The sequence below is a fragment of the Muntiacus reevesi genome, chromosome 6 (genome assembly GCF_963930625.1).
Source record: "Muntiacus reevesi chromosome 6, mMunRee1.1, whole genome shotgun sequence".
NCBI lineage: Eukaryota > Metazoa > Chordata > Mammalia > Artiodactyla > Cervidae > Muntiacus > Muntiacus reevesi.
In genome coordinates, this window is record NC_089254.1 from 56,803,087 (window position 1) to 56,827,330 (window position 24,244).

At 42.8% G+C, this 24,244-nt stretch overlaps 1 protein-coding gene across 2 annotated transcripts in view; it reads left to right on the forward strand.

Moving 5' to 3' along the window:
• Positions 1-24,244, forward strand: part of ELMO1 (engulfment and cell motility 1) — a 556,385-nt gene that overhangs the window by 10,358 nt on the left and 521,783 nt on the right. The window lies entirely within an intron of this gene.

The following is a 24,244-nucleotide window of genomic DNA, read 5'->3' on the forward strand; positions in this document are numbered from 1 at the left end:
TCTTTTCTCAGCTTCAGATTTTATACCTTTCCAATGGGCATAAGTCTCTACCTCTTAGAGTTGCTGAGGTTAACTAAACATAATAATGATTGTAAAGTAAGATACCCCAAAAGTCCTGGGTTGGGTTGGATTTACTATGATTGTTGATGTTATTAATACTTATGCAGTAGTTTTGATTCAAGTTTTTTATTCAAATATTTTCCTGAAATTATTTAAAGACACACATTTATTATTTTATCTTCTTTAAGTAGCTTGGGGAATTCCCCCTTAAATCTTGACTAGACTGTTAGGTTGATTTGCATATCTTTTCTTCAGGAATACAGGAGAAATAGACTGTAGGTTAGGGAAAATTACCATTGCTTGTGAATTAAAAGAACTGACATAATGAATAATGTTAGCAACATGGGGCCCTCAAATAAAACCTCTTGTAAATGGATCTCTATCCCCCATTCATTGACAACTAACCTGGAATTTTACTGTTTTATTATTATTTTACTTTGGATAGAGAGAATTGAGGTTGCTAATTGGGAGTCTTTCCTTTCCTTGAATTCAGCCTTCCTGAGGCTATGCTTATTCGGTGTGGATGGGAGCCCCCTGAGAAAGCCCCAGTTTGTGGAGCAATAGTGGAGGAGTACTTGGCAGGAATTTCATTCGGTTGAACTGAGCTTCATATGATTATGCCGCATGTTAAGGACTTAGCTCAATGGTTCCATAATGCTTTGTAACTGTCCCTTTCTAAGTCGTTTGGAACTTCCCAGGAGTAGGGATGGTTGAAATGTTCACTGGCAGGTGAGTGGTAAGAAAGTATTCATTTTTCTTCTTTAATTTGAGCCTATAAATCAGATTAGAAAATATTCTGGATATAAACAATAGGAAAATAAAACTAGGATGTCTACAATCCTGAGTGTACAGCCGTAGTATAGCTTTGTCATCCCAGCGTGATTAATTGTACTGTTTCTCTTTCAAAAGTACTCCAGTTTGGACAGTTCATTTTATGGCCACCTAAGTAGAAGCCACCTGTTTCCATTTCTACTCATTTTCCCTGGCCATTGCCAGTTTATTTGGATGCCTTTTCTACTTCATGCTCCTTCAGGATGGCAACAACTAGCTGAAAGGCTCACCAGCTCATTAAGCAGTAGCTTATATACCTGCCACTTGGTACTGGCTTTTATGAAGTGGGTTGGAAAAAAACAAAACAAAACCTCAACATAGACACTAAACTGCCATGAAGTATGGGTGTAGGAGAGAAATGTGCCAAGTGAAAACTACTTCTTCAAATCTGTGCTTTGAAAAGTATAGTCCCCACACCCCTGTTACTATAGTCATGAAAAGTCTCCTATCTAATCACTATAATCAAATCTTGTCTGGTACCTGACAAATTATACACTCTCTTTAGTGTACAACAAAATCCCCAGTCACTTTCTCTTCTCCCAGTTAGGGTGATAAGTATGGATTTTTCATTGCTAGATTGTCCGTTGTGTGGTAAGGCCTCTTTACTATCTATCAGGATTAGTGTGTAGCTTTAAATAGGATCCAATGTTAAATAAACGTTAAAGACCCATACAAAGATTTATATAGTGAAATATAAATTTACGATAAGTCACTGGAGAATTACATCCATAGCAAAATATAGATCAGATTAACAGTGATTCAAACATATTCATTCACCTTGGACCCATTTTATAGATGATACATGTCAGGGAGACTGGCTGCAGACCAATGCAAGGCCCAGAGAAACTGTATAATAGCAGTTTCAATGTTGAATTTCAGTCTTCTTTGAAAATCCAGGATTTTTCTGTAGCACATCAGATGCTATAACGCTCTCTTGCTGCCGTGTCTCTGTTGATTTGTCTAGTTCATTTTTGCCTCACTTGAACCCACTGTATTGGGATATTTTGTCTACTTGGTGAAGGATGGAGAAAAATGCTGTGAGAACTTTGCTTCAGGAACATGTGAAAGAGTACAGTCAGGGCCACAAGCCCTTCATTACCTGGTGGTGGTGGTTTAGTCGCTAAGTCGTGTCCGACTCTTGCGACCCCATGGACTGTATTTAGCCCACCATGCTCCTCTGTCCATGGGATTCTCCAGGCAAGAATACTGGAGTGGGTTGCCATTTCCTTCTCCAGGGGATCTTCCCGACCCAGGAATTGAACCCAGGTCTCCTGCATAGGCAGGCAGATTCTTTACCAACTGAGCTATGAGGGAAGCCTCATTACCTGAGCCAGGGCCAACTGCTGGCAAGATGGCAGGGAGGAGAGGGCGGTAATGGTGGATTCGTTTATATCCTCGTGAATTCTACTGTAGTAGAATTGTGTTGTGATTATTGCCAGCTTATTTAGGGCCATTTGAAATCATTCAAATATGCTGATAACAATTCCAGCATTTGAAAATGCCTTGAAACAGTCTGAGAATCGGCACCTGGAGCTGAGAATGATAAGACTCATGAAGGTGTACAAAAATATAGGAAGTAAGTCATTGTGAAAACCCCCAGGTCTGTTTTTATATCAGCATATATTTTTTAGACAATGAACGGGCTTTAGGGTAATTTTTTACAGCCAAATCAAAGCAAGGCCCAGAGAAATGGCATAATAGCATTTAATATTGAACTCCACTTTCCTTTCAAATGCCAGGAATTGCATTAGGAAGAGTTGGGCTCATCCTTTTAAAATTGTAAATGCAAAGGAAGGTATCTTGTAACGTAGGCAGGGGAAGGGAAACCACCAGAGGACTTGAGTCCTGCTGGTGCTGGAGAGACCCTGGAACCTTTAACCTTTAGGAGAGAGATCAGAGTACGTTTAAATTCTTGGTGGCTACTGTAGGATCTGCATCAGCTCCCAGTGTTTGCTTTTGAAATACTCTTTAATTCCTTGGTTCATCCACAAATATTTGTTGAGCTATGTACCCTGGGTATGCTAGATGATACATAAACAATGGTGGGTCTCCTTCCTAGGGAAAAAAAAATAGCCGTGCAGCTGATGTCATGGACTTCTTAGACCTCAGCGGAGGAAGTGTACATTAATCAAAGAATCACACAAAAAATGTGACATTCAAACTGTGCCAAGGGCTATGGAGGTAAAGGTCTGATACTGGGAGTGCCTACAGCAGGGGCATTAATACAGCCAGAGCTGAGAAGGGAAAGAACGGATTTTACTGGGGAAAGAAGAGTCCCTGCCTATGGCTAGTGTGTGTGAAGGTCATTTGAAGGGCGGACTTGGATGTTGAAGGAACTGAAGCTAGAACACAGCGCAGGGAACTCTCCAGGCCTGGATTAGACTGGAAAAGAGGGCTCATTGGGACCACGGGTCTGGGCCTTTCTCAAAAGAGCAATGAGCAATCACTGAAGTGTTTTATCCAGGGGGGTGATGTGTCACATTTATGTTTTGCAAAGATCTTTCTGACTTCAGTGTGTTAACGTTTACATCATTTAAAACTGGTCACAATGTGACCTCACTATTACTACTTTTAGAATCTTCACAATTTCTAAAAGAATCAATTGAGCCACTAGTGTCTCCTTCAGATTTTAAAGAACAATTTAACTGAGTGATTTAGCATGAATATCTCAACCACTTAAGAAGGATAAAGTCCCTAGTTCTGTGGTTCACAGACTTCAAAATGCCTAAGAATCACCCGGGACCCAGAAACTGCATTTTAAAAAGTCCCTCAGGTTGATTCTGATGCAAGTGGCCCTCTCTCCACTTTAAGAAGCCTCATCCTAGAAAGTGCTAGGGAGTGAAAAAAGAATTATACACCTCAAGGTAAAACATTATCAGGCAGCCAGTCGAGGATAGAACCTCTTTATTGCCTGGATTTTAGCGTGGGCCTGTTCTCCCCATACTGCTGGGATTTTCTTACAGGGCACCTGAAATGGATTCTAAATCCTTTGGGTTTCTTCTCATTTATTTCCTAATCCTTTCATATGCAGCTGTTTTCTCAGATCTATGGCTTACTACTTCTGTGTCTATAATATTTTACTTTTCATTTTGTTGCCATTTAATAAGAATCTTCTTTGTGTGCATGCTGGGTCACTTCAGCTATGAGGGACTCTCTGTGACCCTCTGGACCATAGTCCATCAGGCTCCTCTGTCCCTGGGATTTTCCAAACAAGAATATGGGATTGGATTGCCCCCTGCCCTCCTCCAGAGGATCTTCCCGACCCAGGGATGGAACCTGCTTCTCTTACATCTCCTGCATTGGCAGACGTGTTCTTTACCGCTTGCACCACTGGGGAAGCCCAAGCATCTTTTTAGATAAGGCCCAAATGAAGCTATGAGGTGGGAGGTGGTGGGAAGCCTGGCCGATGAGGAGGTGGTGGGAAGCCTGCTCCGACCGATGAGGAGGTGGTGGGAAGCGCGCGCCGACGAGGAGGTGGTGGGAAGCCTGCGCCGACGAGGAGGTGGTGGGAAGCCCTTCCGTGGCTTTTGCTCAGCTAGCCCTCTGGAGCAGGAGACTGGCACGTTGTGCAGGGGAGAGACCAGTCAGCCCATGGTTGCCACAATGTGGAATCTTTTCCGGCGACGTGAAGGGCCAGGGATACCAGAGGACTACTTTCGGGGAGGATGTCTCCTTTCGCTCCCCTGTTCTGGTGCCGTCTTAAAATTCTGCTTGGAAACCAATCATGAGGAAGAGAGTGGGCTCACAGTGGTTCCCCAGGGGAGTATAAGAGCCCAGAATTCCTTCTCAGGTGAAATCAGGTGGAAATGAATATTAAGAGCAAATTTACAGCAGAAAAGAAGTGACGGCAAAGGCATCAGGTGGCGGGAAGAGAGCGTGAAGTACCCCAAAGCCACGTCTCCCTCTGGTCACCACGCCCCAGCTCAGTAGTCACCTCCTCTGGGAGCCCTCCGTGACTTCCCGGTATGCCCTCCTGGGACACACTAATGCTTCTCTCTGCTGTCCCTTTACACTCCGCTTCCGGTCTCTGCTCCTGAGCCGACTGGAGGTCCGGAGCAGATATTCCCAGTGCAGAGCCGGTAGCAGGTGATCAGTCAACGTTTGCAGGAAGAAGCGCTGTGATGCGTGCACGTGAGCCCAGCGTCCTTTTGGAAGGGCCTTTTAACATGGCTTCTTTATCGCTGAGTCATCAGGGCCCCAGGGCCACGTGGTTCGGGATGCCTGGCACTAACTCTCATCGCTCTCAGTTTTGCTTAAGACTGGTCCCGCCTGAGGTCACTGTGATGGAGGCACGGGCCAGACAGATGTCAGATGTGGGAGGCGAGCGGCTGCTGGCTTTGCAGTGCCCCAATCCTGTGGTGGCCGTGGTTACTGCTTTTCTGTCATTCCACTGGACCCAGACATGTGTAATGAACGTTCCGGAGGAGGACACCAACATTGTCAGCACGTTACTGCCTGCAGAAGTATTTATACTTCGTGTGTCTGCTTGTAATTCTCTCCTCCTCACCAGAAAGCCTATGGGGCGGAGATATCAGGAGAACATAAGTTGGAAGAATGTAGAAAACATTTCTTGGCTTCCACCCTGAAACTTCTACCCCCTCTGTGTCTTCATCCACGGTTCAGCCCGTGTTGAATCTGGACAATCTGTTTCTCTCTTCCTTCCTCCCGGTGCCTGTGGGCGACCAGGCATTCATGACACATGCTGGGGGCTGGGATCCTTACCACATCTGTGGTTACCTACATTTCTTTTATTAGTTCTGAGAGTATCATGGCCTTGATAATTTATGTTTCTTAGCTAAAATCGCACATTATTTTTCTAGCAGCTACCAAGGGTTTTAGCTAGCAATTGAAACTTGATAGGTGTCGTGGCTCTTCATTGCTGGAACGATTTATCCTGATGTTCAAGTGCTGAGCCGAGCCCATTTCTTTTAAGACAGATAGTACACACACAGTAAACCTCAAATTTAAGTGTTCTGAGTTCACTCTGGAGGTGGAGCGAGTCTAGGCCTTTGGAGCCACATTCTCAGACCTTCCCCAGCTCTTTTCAACTTCAATTAAATAACCAAACAACTCCTTGCGTCTCCAGTGTGGGGATCATGCCAATTGTTGAGTACGTCTATTTGGATTATGAATTCTGGGGCCGAGGAAACAACCAAAGCTTGGAGTCGGGGACCTGCTGCAAGATGGATCTGAGCTGAAACTCCACTGATCACTTGAATTCCATAAGCACCTCTCTGACTTGTGGGCCACTGGGGACATTTTGGGTCTCTTGAAATTGGTGTCTCTTCAGAGTCAGTGACCAGTAATCCCCCAAAGGTTTGATTATTTCCCTTTCCCCATTGCACAGTCTCCCTGAAGAGGCTGTCAGTCCCTCTGGGGGAAGGCTAGGAGAAAGATTAACAGTATATGTTTTTAGCAATGTATCAGGGTCCTTCCTCAAGGGGACCCAGCCTCATCTTTATTTAAGGGATTTTTGGGTCTACAAACTGGTTCAAATTGGGGAATTGATGGAAGGGCCGTGACTCTGTTTTTAATGGTTCAGATTGGACTTGCATTCACTTGACCTAGAGCTTTTCTGCTTCTACAACTCCAGTAAGGATTTAGTAGGCTGCCTATTTCACCTTTAGAAATATCATATTTGACTCACCAATCCCATGTGCGTACTGTCGATTCAGTTGTGTCTGACTCTTTGTGACCCTATGGGCTGTAGCCTGCCAGGCTCGTCTGTCCATGGCAAGAATACTAGAGTGGGTTGCCGTGTCCTCCTCCAGGGGATCGTCCTGCCCCAGGGGTCAAACCCCACATCTCTTATGTTTCCCGCATTGTAGGTGAATTCATCATCTATTGAGCCACACCCCATAGGTCTGTGCAAAGTTGACTATTCTGACTGCTGCTTTGATTCTGCTGTCTATATGGGAATCACGCAACACGAGAAGGTCCTTAAATAGAGCCCTTCACTGGCTTCAGGCCTGACGCCTTCGCTGTCTTAGACACTTTGCTGAGCTGCCTTGGGGGAGTGACAGAGGCAGGATCGCCACGGCTACACAGATGGAGTCTGAAATTACTCATCCCCTACTTGCTGTGGGCAAATTCATTAAGCTCTCATAGCTTCCATATCCTCTTGTATAAATGGAAATGGTGTCCATGTAATGTCATGAGAAAATGAAACATGTCACCAAGGAACAGAGTTCCTTGGCTCCAGCCAGCATGCAATAGATGTTAAAGGGTACATACTTTTTGAGCCGCTCTTCAAAAATTGTGTGTTCAAGGCCAATGGTTGGTTAGAAGGGATGGAATTAGGAGTCACAAGATGCACCATTCCTGTATCTTTCCACACCCTTCTGGTTGGCTGACTCTGAAACACGTGCTTGATTTTAACTTTTGTAGGGAGAAAAGGCCATTTCATTAGAGTTGGTTATGTCCACAAAAGCACTTCGTGAAGTTTGTTCTTTGCATTAAGAATAGTGTTCTTAACATTAAGAATGCTCTTTGCATTAAGACTTTAAGTTCATTGTGTTTTCCACTACCAGATTTGATTCATGGGTCTTCTTTTAGAAGACCCTTTAGAGAAAATAAGGTTCCTAGGACAGGGGACCATTTCAGTACTTGCCCAGTGCTGTGGGCACTCCTGTTTGTAGACCCCATTTGTAAACTCCATTCACTGACTCATTCTCTTTTAAAAAATATTTATTTTTATTGATTTGCACTGGGTCTTTGTTGCTGCGCTTGGGTTTTCTCTAGTTGCAGCGCACGGGCTTCTCATTGTGGTGATTTTTCTTGTGCCCAGGCTGTGGGTGTGCGGGTACACGGTAGTGTACAGTGGTTGTGGCTGGTGGGCTTAGCAGTTGCGGCACACGGGCTCTAGAGAACAGGCTCAGGAGTTGTGGTGCACTGGCTTAGTTGTCTGTGAGACGTGGGATTTTCTTGGACCAGGGATTGAACCCATGTCCCCAGCATTGGCAGGCGGGGTCTTTACCACTGAGTCGCCAGGGCAGTCGCACTGAATCATTCTTTAAACACTCGATGCCGGGGAAGTGGTGGTATGCAGCATGTGACTTGCCTGCTTCTAGTTGGGGAAGAGGCGGTGATGGACACACCAGTAACTCAGCGTGGCTAGTGCTCGTAGGCAGGCACCAACCACTGTTGCTGTCGGTCAGTGTCCTGCTTCATGGAAGATGTCGTGCCTCCTGAGTTCTGTGGGCTCTGGGGGTCCAGGCATGGAATTCAGTTTCAAGAGGCCAGAGTCTTGGTCCTGAGGTTGTAACTCACTCTTATCTGTGCCCTCCTTGATGGCCTCAGTTTTCTTAGCTGTGTAATATGGAGGAAGGGGGCTGGATGTAATTGATGAATCCCAATCAAAAATCCATGAATCAGTCAGCTGCTTTAGAATCATCTCAGCAGTTACAAAAACTTGGAATCTGGGTCCTCAACACAGGAAATTTGGATTCTAGGTGGGTTCTGAAATCTGTACTTAAACAGAGTGTTCCTGCCCTAGTTAATTGTGATGTGAAGCCCCCTTGGGGGATCCCTGGATGACTTCTGGTGCCTCTTCTTCACTCCATTCCTCATCCTTTACAACCTTTGCACTCTTTAATGTCTCCTTCAGAAAGCTTCAGACCTCTGACTGATTGTCCCACCATAGAGAATTAATTCATGCCTTGTGCAATAAAAGAATGATAAAACTCACCAATTTGCACTTATTTACTTTTCTGTCTTCCTACTGGCCTGGAGGCTTCTGAATGTAATGAAGGTTCCATATTTAACTTTGCATCCTCTGTGCCCTGCCCATTGCCTGGCAGGTGGAACGTGCCCAAAGGCATTTTTCGAGACAGCAAAATAAGAGGGTAGTGAAATTGAAGACTAGCCCTTCTCTCAGCCTGTTAGCACTTCTGGAAAAGATTTCAGAGATGTTTCAAATAAATCATTCCAACATATTTGCCATTGCCTGTTGAGCTGGTGCCTCCCTTTCAAATATCTGACTGTTGTAGAGGTATAACTGGATTCCACCCTATAGCCTTGAGACCCCCCCAGGATGGACATGGGATCACTGAGAGAAGTGAGGTGGCGGGGGTGGGGGGGGGGAGACAAGTTGGAAATTAACTAATGGTTTAAATTCAGGTGTTTGGCAAATACAAGCCCTTTCAGTTTATGACTTGGCACTCCCTCCCTATGCCTCCTCCCTTCCCCAGTTGAAAAAGACAATATGTGTGCCCAAACCCTCCTCTGGATGGAATAGAGTCACACTGAGAAAAGGAAAGTTGATTTCCTGGTTGCCCTCCTACTCACAGAGTTCTGGGTGGCGCCATCCCACACTATTTGCATCACTGAGCCACACATACTGCCAAGACTGCATCTTAAATTTAAACACATTCGCAGGAGGATAAAGAAAGCCCCAGGGAAAAGGTGATTCTTGGCCACAGAGGTACGTAAGCGCTGGATGTTGTAGGCTTTACTTCCACTTTGGTGTTAAGGACAGAACATGAATTAAAAGGTCAAAAGCTCATCTTCTGAGCAGCAGTTAATTTGTGTATTGCTGTACTTTCATCTGTTGAGTCTTTGAATTTTTGAAAACATAAAGACTGAAAAATATTTCCTAGGGATCTCTCCTATGTGCCTCTCACTGGATTGTTTTGATTTTTAGGCTACATGTTGACTTAAAAAAGAACCAGTGTTAAAGAAAGACATGTCACCGTAAGGTTCAGGTTCCTGATTGCCGTCCCTGTGACACAGATGTGACAGGGCTCTAAGCATATACTCTGTTGTTCACTGGTTCTGCCCCATCCCGTTCAGAGTCTAATGTTCCATTTAATCAAGGCAGTTAAGAAGCAACATAACTGGATTCATTAGCCTGAGTTCTGAATGCTCCTCTGAAGAGTTATTTTTGTATTCATACAATTTTAATATTTGGGGACAGGCTGTACCACTTTCCAGGTGCCAAAAGTGATCACTCAGTGTTTTTTTTTTTTATTAAGTACTATTTTAGCTTCAAAATATTTTATTTTTTTATGGACTGTGGTGTGCCTTTGACCCAGTTCTCTTTTTCCGGGGATGTGTGTCCTGAGAGGATGAAGTTTATGATATTAGTAATATGGGGAAGTTTGATTCCTTTCAAGTGGAATCACTGTCCCCATCCTCCTCCAACACACACACACACACACACACACATCATCATCATCCCCTTCCCAAACATGCATCCTTTATGTTGCTAAAATGCCTTTGGAGTATATATAGGTAAAACTGATTTTTCTCCTCCTTTTTGCATGGGAGAGGCCTTGGCCTTGTGAGACAGAGCTGGAGTAACCAAGGTCTCTGAATTGGCAGACCTGGGCACTGTTGTCTTTATTGTCCTTTTTAAGCAGGACTTTTATGTTCCTGGTAGATGTGCCATGAAGGAGGACCGTGGCCTTGCAAGAATGAGAGCGTGCCATTCACAGAAAAAGGGAAGCTGTCAGCAGCTGTCTCCTCTAACTATAATTTGCCACAGCCTGGAAATGAATAGGTGACAGCTATTAAAAGAGCTTTAGAATGATTGCAGTTAAAAGTAAAGATATTACAGCAAAGATATTACAGACTACCACTTATACTTGTTTCTACTCATGAAAGGGCTGAATTTGGAGTCTATTAAATGTTTACAAAACAGCATCCTTGGTCTTTCTGTTAAGGACCGGTCTACAGTACTGTTTATGTCTTTCTCCATCTCCTAGTGGCTTTGCTTTTGCTGACATTTGAAGGAGGGTGACATTACACTGGAGTGAGCTGTGACACATTTTCAACAATGGTTGCTGCCAACCTGGGGTGAGGTGACTGGGGGTTATTTCATCTGAATGTTAAGAGCTGTTCATCATGCACTTTTCCTGAAGGTGGGGTGGGTGGGTGAGAAAGGTGCTCCTGTTCCTGGCTGGGCATTGTTCTGCCTGTTATGTGCTTTTTGGGAGTTTCAGTTTTGGAATTTGAGAATGTCTTAGCCCAAACATATCTTAAAAGCAACTCTCCACCTCTCAGCTAATGAAGCACATCCTAGAGATATCTTTTCTTCTATTTTGAATTGAACTAGAGAATAGTTGTCCATTTTGGCAAACCATTTTGTTCCAAATAACTACACACGTTAATTTGCTTGACAGAAAAAGAGAAGATATATCTGAACTTGGGAGAGAATTCTAAATTCCATTTTTGCTTTGAAAAGTCACAGGCAACTCTGTGCCCCTTGCCACCTTGGATTTCCAGCTGTTAAATGATTTGAATCTAGTTACTTAAAAGGACCCCTTTGATGGTTGGAACCATGATGCTTGAGAGGGTCAGGTTTGCTTTTACAAAATTCTGTTTGTAGTTTTTCAGCAGAGATGATACAGTATCTTCTATTGAAATGATCTTAGAGATCCTGCGTTACTGTTTTCCAGTTACTTGGTGGAAAGATGTTGAAGATGAATTAGGTATTATTGCTGGCTTTTAAAAGGTATTTAAGTAATTGTTCATTTTAATGCATATTGGGAAAGGTATAAAAACACATCAAACCTATGATTTCACAGACTTTCTTGCGTAGGGTGAGACTAAAGTAAAATAAGAGCTTTGAAGAGCTAGAGTTTGGGAAATGCTCATGTAATCCAAAGCCTGCCTTTTGCCACTGATGAGGCTATATACGAACCAACTTGCCAAAGGCTGCTTAGTGGTGACATTGCGACAGGCATCCCAACAGTGTGTTACACTAATGAATAATATTATTAATAATAATAACAAGGACAGATAACCTTTATGGAGCGTTTACTATATGTGATGCAAAGTGATTTATACACATTATCTCACTTAATTTTCACTACAGTCCTTTGAGTAACTACTATTAATATTCTTATTTTATAGGTAAGAAACTCAACATTTAGAGAGGGTGAATAGCTTGCCCAAAGTCATAGAGCCGGAAGGAGACAGAACTGAAGGGAAAGATGGACTGCACATTAGCTGATCTTAGGTCACTGAGAATAATTAATATCAAAGGTGACCTTGAAGAAGGGTCCTTTTATTAGGAGATTTGAAGGCCTGTGGAGCAGATATTTGTTGAGAGCCTAAAAGTGTGCTGAACTGTGAGGCTCCGGGCATCCAGAGACTTGCCTGGAGACTCTTGTGACTTAAGGGTTTTATAACTTTGTTGGAGTGGGTGGCTTTCATACAATTTTCTTGAGGATATTCTTTTTATGTATGAGCACGTTAAATGCTCAGAAACGTGCAGTCAGAAATCTGTTTTCTTCTGTAACATGGCAGTTTTCAAACATAGTTTCCCTCTTTCTTTGATAACACCTATCACATTTTGCAGAACCAATTTTCTGTGGAGCACCCATTTGACACCTCACCTAATCCTTGTAACTCATTTTAAACACGAGCAATCTGAGGTCCATGATGATTTGACCAAAGTCAAAACTAGTTGCTGGCAGAGTTTGTATCATTTGTTAATTTATTCAATGTTTGTACATCCAATGTATATAACTGCTATTGCTATTATTTGGGCTACGTATTGCTCTTTGGGATGTTAAAAATAAACTGTCCCAGAACCTGAAGTAAGTCTGTTGGTCATCCTTGCTAAGAAGTCCAGTTCTGAAACCATTGACCTTAGACAGTCTTTAGAAGACAGATTATTTATGAAAGAAGTCACATTGGAAAATCATCTCTATAGGTTTCTCGGCCTTGCTAAATTGTTTCATTGGCTAGAATTTCACATCACATCTGTTTTTTGATTCCTGGGCTTTGGGCCATGTGCTGCAGTGCCAGATTCTCTAAGGCTCTACCCAAGTTGCTAATATTGATGGATTCCTGAGGAAGATATAGTTTGTTCAGTTATAATAGAGATGGGACACAGAATCGTGTCAGATGGCTAGTCCTTCGTGGCTTCAGTTTGGAAGAACTACCTGTGGGTACTGGTAGTGCGTCTGTCTGGTGATTTTCTAAACTGTATAGCACACTGTGGCCTTGTAAATCTCTGCTCGTGGATACTGAAAAGGACTCATGGAAGGTTGCAAAGCTGTGAATTATACGTTTCAAGTATACAAAAAATGGCTGATGTTGGTACAGTACAAAGGATCGATGAGTCTGCTGGGCTAATGGTTCTGAGCTGCCCAGATGGAAGACAAAGAAGGTCAACAAAGCCAATGGCTTTTCCACTGGAAACGGGATTTGTGACTGAGGAAGACCATTCTGCTGTGGAGGAAATGATGATCTAATGCTGGCATGCTCATGAATCTTTTATAGTTTGCTTTCTTATCCTGGGAAGGGGGGAGGTATCATGCTAGACCTTGTTCTGCATTCCGCAGGGGACCCTGCTTCTGATGGGCCCTCATGCATGAGGTCTACCAGCATGGCCTTCGGAGGAAACACTTTATCTCAAGCAGATCATTTAAGTTAGGAGAAGGGAATCCTCAGTTTTACATAGGGATATTTTAGTGGTTAGAAATGCCGTCTCTCTGACAGAGGGCACTTACAGCTTAAAAGAAGAGAAAAGGAAATGAATCTGACACTGTCAAACTCATTTCTACATTTCTCATGAAATGTTTTCCCCAGGTGGGTATTTCCCTGAGAAGGAATTGTTTATTTCATCCTGTGTGGCTTTATGGATCAGAGCAAAATCAGACATTTAATTCTAGGTAAAAGAGGTTAAAAAAAAAATGCAACAACTTAAAAAGATTAATAATTGAAATAGATGTTTGGGAAGCTATATAATATGGAAAGCTGCAAGTTTTATTTAGCCTCAGAAATGAAAGCAAAGCTGTAAGAGGTTAAATGTAGAGACACAGGCTTAATCGTATCTATAGGAGTTTACTGTGGGCTGCGAGAGGAATGCCTGACTACATAGAAAAATGACTAGAAGGGAAACGGTGGACATGTTTCCCTTCCATAGTTTTAGGAAATAAGCTGTAATATGGAAGACATTGGTAAAGGTCAAAATGGTACTTGGAACTTGAAAGAGCCAGACCTGAACCCCACCTTCTCCATTTACTAGATAAGGAAATTTAAGCAAGTTATGCTATATTTTCAAATCTCAATTTCTTCAGCTATAAGATTTAGATAATAATAACAGATTTATGGAGGATGCTATGCAGTGCTTAACAGGCCTGGCACAAGGAGTGCCCAGTAAATGGTAGCTTTTATTAGGAACTATAAATAGGAAAGTATCTAACTGGTACCCACCACACCTGGAAGGGAGCTCTGAAATGCCCTGCTGAGGTGCTGTGGACCCCGTGACTTAACTGAGTGTGGCATCATGCTTGTCTGATTTTGTTTATTTCCAAAGAAATCTTATAGTGCATTATTACTAAAACACATTTTGGAGTTCTTACAATCAGTTAACTAATTCTAAAACCCTTTTCCTAAATAGGAAGGCAGGTGTTGCCTGCTTCATCTGCCTATTTGTACACCTGTTTAAGCAGTTAAAAATCCACCAAAACATTTAAAATTATGAAAGCCAATTGCTTCATGACTAAACAAAATTCCCTGAAAGTGTATATTTCTGCCAACAGCTGAATCCTCTGAAAGAGGCAGGAAAACCACATGAGCTTCTCTGTCCTAATGTTGTTGATGTGTTGGGACTTGTACCACGTCCCTTAGGCCAAAAGGAAGCACAGATTTGGAGGGGGGAAATCTGATGAATTAAGCCAATAACATTCAGCCTCTTGGCCAGAGAGATGTAAATTCTTTGTCTAAACTCACAGAAATAAGACTTTCAGAGCTGAAAAAGACTGATAAATAATGTGAATTCCTCCTTTTATTGAATTTATTTCTCTGGATGCTATGTATATAATTGGTAATCAATAAATTTTATTTGCTTGCTTTGTAAAATTGTTTCAAGTTGGGAAAGAAATGAATCTGTAGTGTTGAAACAGAAGAAAGCTAATTTTCTTATGCTGGGACTGACTGTAATCTTATTAGCCAGATGGTCTAACCATCAGAGCTAACCAGTCAGACTAGGCCACAAATATCTCAGTTGCATAAAGCAATTGGATTTATGAGCTGCAATCTTTAAAGGTCAACTTGTGTATGGGGACAGAGGTACCTCTTGTCTGTTTTTTGGGAGCATAGGTTGGCTCCCTGGCCCTACACAGGTGAGAAACACCACTGACCATCCTTTGTGGCTTCAGCTCCTTGAGTTTAAATCCCAGTGCATTTGTGAGCCTCAAGAGCAAGGGCTTATTTTGGCCAATGAAAGTGGTTAACCCTTCTGGCACATCCTCTCCTGCTGCTGTTTATGACGCATGGCTCTTTCCTCTTTGCCTGCAGAAAGAGCATTCAGAAAAAAATCTGTTGCACCTTCCTATTTTGATAAAACCTTTAATTTTCCATCCTTTCCCTTTGCAGCTTCATCCATGTGCTGCATAGTCAACCCTGAAGAAGCTGGGGTTAAATTGAGATAATAATTTCAGAATGACCTGGAGTTTAGAAGTTGTGATTATAGTAGAGAGTTTCCAGCCTCTTTTGCTCAGCTTTGAAAATCTGGAGAACTAACCTCCCTGGGAAAGATTTTTAACTTCTGGGGAAACAGCACTGTGACCCAGATGGACTGTGACATTTATCTTGATAAGGTGCTTGAGGAAGTTGCTGGATATAGAAGAGGGTAGATTTCTGAAGATTACAAGCCACCTTGAACCCTCTTGGCTGATATTCGCAAAATAAACATGCACTAAGAAATCAGAAAATATGTGGTGGGCAAGGTAGAACGAGTCAAGTTGGCTAAAGTGAGGAAATAGGGGAAAATTACTATTTAGAGAGAACTTGGCATATATTTGGTATTTGTGTCTGTTTTTCTCTTGAAATGGGCTGATGTGTTGGCAAGAAGCTTCTGGCTGTTGTCGGAGATATGAACATCTGTGCTCCTTTGCAGAAAACTCAGGATTCCAAAGTGTTTGGTGGAAAATGTGTAACTGCCACTCACTCTGTCTCCTCGTTAAGAGTTGAGCCTCTGCTGCACAGAGTGTGTTTTTAAAAGGAAGACGTGGCTTATGGCTCTGGGCTTTGCTTTTGCAAACCACGTGGCAGAGGAGTTCCTAGCAGTGAAATCTAAGGCTGTCAGATACAAGTGTGCATACTTGGGGCAAATCTGCTTTACTTGCTTGCTTAGAAATAAGAGGGAAAGATGCCAAGTTAGCAAGATAATTGTGACACAGGCATGCAAGGAGAGCCATCAAAAGTGTGACAAATTCTTTGAAGTCTTTTGCTTTCATCTCCTTAGTTAACCCTGAATGACATTACAATGACCCCCAACTATCAATGGCACCACAATAAGAATGTAATTTTTGATCACCTTAAAGTCCAATGAGGTCAGCCTAGGCATCAATATCTACCCAACATACTCCCCATCTTCTGGCTTCCTTTAGCCAAGACTCAGCCACAGATGTGGCCAAATGCAGAGGAGGCTGGGAAATACATTTTTGCCATATGCCTGTGGAAAATGCAATTGATGTGATCGAACATATAGCATCATCTCTACCAGAGCCCTTAATGTTCTTCCTAGACAGTTGTGGGTTCAAATTTTGTGAGGCCTGGAACTTACGCAAGTTTGGGGATCATGTTGGAAACTTACACAAAATTAGGTGCACAAGTGAACATTTATTTATCTATTAATAGAAAGAGGATGGGAAGGACTCAATAGAAAGAGGGTGAGAGACCCTGCTTTAGCTTCTGTTGCTCTCTTCTTAGATGTCTGCATGTAAAATGTGTTTTTCCCCAACTTGCTTGGGGGCCCCAAGGAGCCCTAAGTGCTGGTGAGGGGGTGGCAGGCCAGCTATCTCATGCTGCCCTGCAGGGTGAGAATTGCTCCAGTCTTTCTGGGGAGCCTCTCAGCTATTCGTGCAGAGAGCCTGTGACTAACTCGGTGGTCTTTGCTGTTATGTGCCTGCAAGGGGCTGAGGGTATGGGTCTAGACAGAGATCCAGGCTGTTTGAATCCCAGCCACTGTTTGCTCCACATTCTTTAGCTTTTCCACACTGAAATGTCTGCCTCCCCTCACCACAGATTTATACAACTGACATAGCAGAGCACATAACTCAGTACTGGTGTCCAGATTAGTGGGGCTAATGCATTGAAAGCCCTGAGTCTAGTACCTAGAACTTAATAAGAGCTTAATCCATACCGTCTTTTTAAAATTATTATCACACTAGGCAAAGATTTGTGTTTGGAGATATTCAATCTGCCTTGTCATATGTGTAAAAATGAAAGCTTTCTAATTGTCCAATGACATGTAAATGCTTGAATTACGTCTCCATACAAAGGACGATTACAGTGATTAGACATGATCATAAAATTTTTTGTGCAAGTGAATGCATATATAAGTGAAAATAGAATGATATGAAACAGTATGATCTGAATTCTGTAAGTAATGAGCAAATAAAAAAGTGCTGAAATTAGGAAAACCTTAGTATTGGTCATCTCTGGACGAAGGACCAAACTTTATCCTCAGCTATAGTTTCTGCACCTGGCAAATTGTATGTGTTTATTTAAATAACAATGTTTCTGATCCTGCCTCATAAATGGCAGTATTGTAGTCTTCAATTTGCCTAAAATTTTATTGTTTCCAAAGTGCGATCACATCACACATAATTTTCATCACAACTCTTGACAGAACAACAAAGGAAAAAACATGTTTTTAGTGGAAAAAAGATCAAACAAAACAAACCCACCCAACCATGAAAAACTTTGAATTGGGTGAAATTTCCAGATGGCATCATCACAGAAATCTCTATCCCTGGCTCATGTCCCTTTATTTTGCTGTTTGCCAAGCACTGTAAAAAAGGAATAAAGACTACTGTCTTCTCAATTAATGTAGTTTTCTATTTAAAATTTCAGTCACAAGTATTTTAACAGTATCAGTTTGAATTATTTTTTAAGAAATTAATTTTAATTTTTGTCTTTCATCAAGAGGCTCTTTAGTTCTTTGCTTTCTGCCATAAGGGTGGTGTCATCTGCATATCTGAGGTTATTGATATTTCTCATGGCAATCTTGATTCCAGCTTGTGCTTCATCCAGTCCAGCTTTTCTCATGATGTACTCTGCATATAAGGTAAATAAGCAGGGTGACAATATACAGCCTTGACATACTCCTTTCCCAATTTGGATGCAGTCTGTTGTTCCATGTCCAGTTCTAACTGTTGCTTCTTGACCTGCACACAGATTTCTCAGGAGGCAGGTGATTTGGTATTCCCATCTCTTTATGAATTTTCCAGAGTTTGTAGTGGTCCACACAGTCACAGGCTTTGGCATAGTCAATAAAGCAGAAGTAGATGTTTTTCTGAAATTCTCTTGCTTTTTCGATGATCCAACAGATGTTGGAAATTTGATTCTCTGGTTCCTCTGCCTTTTCTAAATCCAGCTTGAACATCTGGAACTTCATGGTTCACGTACTGTTGAAGCCTGGCTTGGGGAATTTTGAGCATTACTTTGCTACATGAGATGAGTGCAATTGTGCAGTAGTTTGAACATACTTTGGTATTGCCTTTCTTTGGGATTGGAATGAAAACTGACTTTTTCCAGTTCTGTGGCCACTGCTGAGTTTTCCAAATTTACTGGCATATTGAGTGCAGCACTTTCACAGCATCATCTTTTAGGATTTGAAATAGCTCAACTGGAATTCTATCACCTCCACTAGCTTTGTTCGTAGTGATGCTTCCTAAGGCCCACTTGAATTCGCATTCCAGGTTGTCTGGCTCTGGGTGAGTGATCACACCATCGTGATTATCTGGGTCATGAAGGTCTTTTTTTGTGTAGTTCTTCTGTGTATTCTTGCCACCTCTTCTTAATGTCTTCTGCTTCTGTTAAGTCCATACCATTTCTGTCCTTTATTGTGCCCGTCTTTGCATGAAATGTTCCCTTGGTATCTCTAATTTTCTTGAAGAGATCTTTAGTCTTTCCCATTATATCGTTTTCCTCTATTTCTTTGCACTGATCACTGAGGAAGGCTTTCTTGTCTCTCCTTGCATTCAATTGGGTATATCTTTCCTTTTCTCCTTTGCTTTTTGCTTCTCTTCTATTCACAGCTCTTGATGAAAGTGAAAAAGGAGAGTGAAAAAGTTGGCTTAAAACTCAGCATTTAGAAAACTAAGATCATGGCATCCAGTCCCATCACTTCATGGCAAATAGATGGGGAAACAGCGACAGACTATTTTTGGGGGCTCCAAAATCACTGCAAACGGTGACTGCAATCATGACATTTGCTCCTTGGAAGAAAAGTTACGACCAATCTAGACAGTATATTAAACAGCAGAGATATTACTTTGCCAACAAAGGTCTGTCTAGTCAAAGCTATAGTTTTTCCAGTAGTCACGTATATATGTGAAACTTTGGTTATAAAAAAAGTGAGTGCCGAAGAATTGATGCTTTTGAACTGTGGTGTTGGAGAAGACTGTTGAGAGTCTCTTGGACTGCAAGGAGATCCAACCAGTCCATCCTAAAGGAAATCAGTCCTGAATATTCACTGGAAGGACTGATGCTGAAGCTGAAACTCCAATACTTTGGCTACTTGATGTGAAGAGCTGACTCATTTGAAAAGACCCTGATGCTGGGAAAGATTGAAGGCGGGAGGAGAAGGGGACAACAGAGGATGAGATGGTTGGATGGCATCACCGACTCAATGGACAGGAGTTTGAGTAAACTCCGGGAGTTGGTGTTGGACAGGGAGGCCTGGCGTGCTGCAGTCCATGGGGCTGCAGAGAGTCGGATACGACTAAGCGACTGAACTGAACTGAACTGAACCGAGTTTTTGTTTGCGCTGGGTCTTTGCTGCTGTGTGCGGTCTTTCTCTAGTTGCAGCAAGCAGGGCCTACTCTTCGCTGTGTTGCTCTGGCTTCTCTTTGAGGTGGCTTCTCTTGTTGCGGAACATGGGCTCTAGGGCATGCAGGCTTCAGTGGTTGTGGCACAGGGGCCTAGCTGTTTCATGGCAAATGGGAATCTTCCTGGACCAGGAATCAAACCCGTGTCCCGTGCATTGCAAGGCAAATTCTTAATCCTTGAACTACCAGGGAAGCCCGGATTATTTCTTCATGGAAAGTTTTAGAGTAGAGCTTGAACCTTAGCCTCGTTCTCCCCAAAGAACACCTTCTGCATTTCTAGGAGGTGACAAGTTCACTCTGCATCAGAGCCTGCCGGCTTTCTGCTCTCTGTTTCCCTCCGTTGCAGGCCCAGCCTTTGAAGCTGGCGGGTGGGCTGCTGAAGGGCCTCTAGGGCCAGGGACCAACACGCCCTGATCAGGTCACCCTGGCCGCTCTTCTCCCCTGGCTGACTGGTGTTCTGCACCTGGCTTCTGCTTTGCTCCAAGTGCCCGAATCCTTGCTGGGAGAACCCACTGAGGGCTGGGCCCTGGACTCGTACCGTCTCGCCTTCCTGCCTCTCTGGCCTTCCAACTGCAGATGCAGAAGTTTGCTCCCTGTCACAGTCTGATGACTGACAGCCTCTTATAAGTCTGCATGAAAACTTCCTGATTCCGCCCACCTGCCTGTGCCTGGGAATCCTGTGTATTCTTTGACTGGCCCTCTGCATACCTGGCCTTGTTCCCAGTCGGACCTGCCGCAGCTGATGCGGTTACTTGAGCTGACTCTAAGGCATCCTTGGCCTTGATATTCTGCAGGTACAGAGTTCCACTGGGGCAGTGCACTCCCAGCTACCTCGGCTGCCGCTGTCCTTGCTCTCCGCCTTGCTCACCCCTGGGGCCTGGGCAGATCCACTTCCAGGTTCTGCAATCTCCCATGGGAGAGATTCCAGTCTTAGCTCATTGCAGTGATCTGGGCCAGGTCACCAGATACTGTGCTTTGAAAAGGCAACCTGTTATTAAATTGTTAACCCGTTACAGGACAGCAGAACTGCAGGCCGCTGGATGGGCTGGAAGTTAGGGAGTGGGATAGGATACTCTTATTTCAATTTTGAGTAAAAATACTATTCAAGACAATTCAAAAGATGTACTTGCTACCTGTAACAGTCTCAAATCTGGGAAAGTATCATGGAATGGCAGTTTTCGTGTCTCTTCTTTAACAGACAGGTCAAGTTAAGTGGAAGTGTGGATGGGGAAAGAGTAGTCAGTGAGAGTCCAGACTTCTGGGTTCAGTTCCTAGGCCTGGCCCTAACAAATTGCAACTGGGTGGCTTAAAACAGCAGAGATTTGTTCTCTCACAGTTCTGGATGCTAAGAACACAAAATCAATATGTCAGGGAGCCTTGCCCTCTGGGACCCAGTCTTGGGGGAGGCTCCTTCCTTGGCTTTTCCAGCTTCGAGTAGCTCCAGGCATTTCTTGGTTTGTGCAGTGTGACTCCAGTCTCTACCTCCATCTCCCCATGGCCATCTTTTTGTGTGTGTGTGTGGTGGCATGATGTTTTCTTCTTGAAAGGATGCCAGTCATATTGGATTAGAGTTCACCCTAATGATCGCATCTTAACTTTGATTATATCTGCAAAGACCCTGTTTCCAAGTCAGGTCACGTTCGTGAATATGGAGGCTTAGGCATATAGCTTTCGGGGAGACACAATTCAACCCATAACCACCTTCTAAGATCCAGTCCTGGGTGCCCACTTCAGGGGTGTGGCCACCAGCCAGACTGCTGTGGGTCTCAGTTTTGGTGGCTGTAAAGTGGAGAGAATAATAGCCTTTCTTAGAGGATTGCTATGAGAATTAAATGAGAAAGGGCTAGTTTGATAGTATCTGGCTTATAGAAAGTGCTCAGTAGGGGTGAGCTTTTATGGCCAGTCATTTCCAGTCTAGAGTTTCACAAGCTAGTTCATGGAGAAATTGAGGAAGTGAATGAGCCCCACACCGAGTCACATTGTGGGAAATCAGAAGTTAACTCTTCCGATACTGTGGCCCATAGGACTCACCTGCAGACAAATTTTGATTCCAGGGCTGTTGTCACCTGTGCTTCTACTCAAGTATTTGCTTGATGGAAATATCTCCTATGCTGCTCTTTAAAGGGAATGCAAAATAACCTTGTTGGGCAAGTTCAAGAAACTCTAGGTCATTAGCTGAACTGAGCAAACGTGTCTGTCCTTTCAGGGTGGTCCTGTAAGACACCTGGCTCGTGCACCACCCAGCTCTGGCGTGCAGTTCACATGGCGGTCTGTGTGAACGCTGCGGCACGCCTGGGCCCTGTGCGAGGCGGCCTCGGGTCATTCCTGGGGTAACGAGGTTTACAAGTGGCATAGTCCTGGGGTGAAACTTGAGCCACATTCTGCTGACTTAATTATTCAATAGGAACGGGATTCCCAAGATTCTAAACCACCACCCCTACCTTTGGAGAACACACATGTCTATTATATTATTTGCAGGGTACAACCTAAGAGTTGACTGCAAGTCAAATTGCTATTTTTCTCCCTGATTCATCTTTGTGAGGTTGGTGTCGTCAGTTTTATAGTTGGCAGCACATCTGATTTAGGAAATAGATTCTACACGTTGAAGGCCTAAATAAAGCTTAGCTTTAGATTGAAGTCCAATAAAGGAATTATCTATAGTTAGTTCACTTATTTCTGGTTCAAGTCAGTTGCAAATCTGAAAATACAGGCTTGAATTTGCATGCTCATTTAGTGGTGCTGATCAGCTGAAATGTTGGTTATTAGAAAGGTGCTGGTTTCATTATGGAACATATTTTGAACTTATTTTCATGGGGGTCTATTGCTGTTCTGGGAATTTTGTTCTAAGATGTGTTGAAGATGTGCTGTAGCTCTTTGGTTTATGAGTTGTTGAGGTGCTATTTATTTTTAATATACTCCCTTCTTTTTTCTTCTCAAAGTGAATAATTAATGTTCAACTTTAAGTGAGATCCTTTTACTTCATATTGAGATTTATTATTACTCTAATTCATGTTTCTTTTTCCTTGAAGTTCTGATGTATATTTGGGAAGATAAACCTTTTTGCATATTAATTACTTTCCTTTTCAGTATTAATTACTATAAACTTCAGCAGTGAACATTATTGCACACTTATTTTATGCCAGACACTGTGCTGCTTTAGATTATTATATTTAATTTTTATGTCTTTACTAGATTTTTGAGTAATGTCTGTTAGAATTCACATTTTGTAGTGGGTATCTGAGACCTGGAGGAGCAAACTTGCTGAGGCTACATAAATAATGAAGTCAGGGTTTGAACATAGGTATTCTGGCTTAGGATCCCTTGCTCCTTCACCATATACCCTTGATACTGCTGCTGCTGCTAAGTCACTTCAGTTGGGTCCGACTCTGTGCGACCCTATAGACAGCAGCCCACCAGGCTCCCCCATCCCTGGGATTCTCCAGGCAAGAACACTGGAGTGGGTTGCCATTTCCTTCTCCAATGCATGAAAGTGAAACATGAAAGTGAAGTCGCTCAGTCATGTCCAATTCTTAGCCACCCTGTGGACTGCAGCCTACTAGGCTCCTCCATCCATGGGATTCTCCAGGCAAGAGTACTAGAGTGGGGTGCCATTGCCTTCTCCTCTTGATACTGCAGATACAAGCAAATCTTTGCAGTTGAGGAGTGAACTACAGATGCAATCTAGAACTTTTTGGTGAATCAGGAGACCTCAGTGTTTCCATGTAATACGCCTTTCAGGCCAGTGGTTTAATTCACTTTGCTTAATTTGTTTTGTTCAAGTTGATATCATGCTAATTTGTACAGTCAGTAACTGGAAGTATGGGAAGTAGCCCAATAGGACTCTGGGTTGCAAGATACATTAGCATGGAATTAAGAAATTCACAGGCTTCATACATAGATAACCTTGAGATTGACTCAGTTGTTATCAAGATGTTGCTTGGTTTTATGTAATAAACAATAGCAAAGTTAAATCAACTTAGGTAACTGTTTAACAAGTTTTTTTTTTTTAATTTCAGAAAATTTTCTAGGCCTTCTTTAATATATGTATGCTATGTACATTTCAGTCTCCAAGAAGGTTAAAAAAAAAGGAGTATAAAGTGTTTTTGGAATGTCCTTGACAATTATCTGATTATTTGTTCTGGCAGATAAGATTTTGTCATAATTCACCCATGGTGTGTTTTTTCAGATTTTTCCAGTCTAGCAGTTAGGATGACTTTGATTGTCAGTAATAGAAAACCCTGTGCCAAGTGATTTAAACAGTAAAAGTTTATGTAAATGAAAAGGTTAGAGGTACAAGGAGATGTAGAATTAATTAATAGCTTGATTCAGCCACTCCCTAGGTCATTTAGGGTTTGATTTCTTTTTGTTTTTCTCTCTCTGCCAGAGTTGAACTTTGGAGCTGGGCATTTTTCTCTCTCTGCCAGAGTTGAACTTTGGAGTGGGGCATTTCTCTCTTTCTGCCGGAGTTGAACTTTCGAGCTGGGAAAGGGGCAAATTCCTCTAATTAATGAGCAGAGTGATCACCTAAGAATGGCAGGACAAACATTTTATTTTTTAGA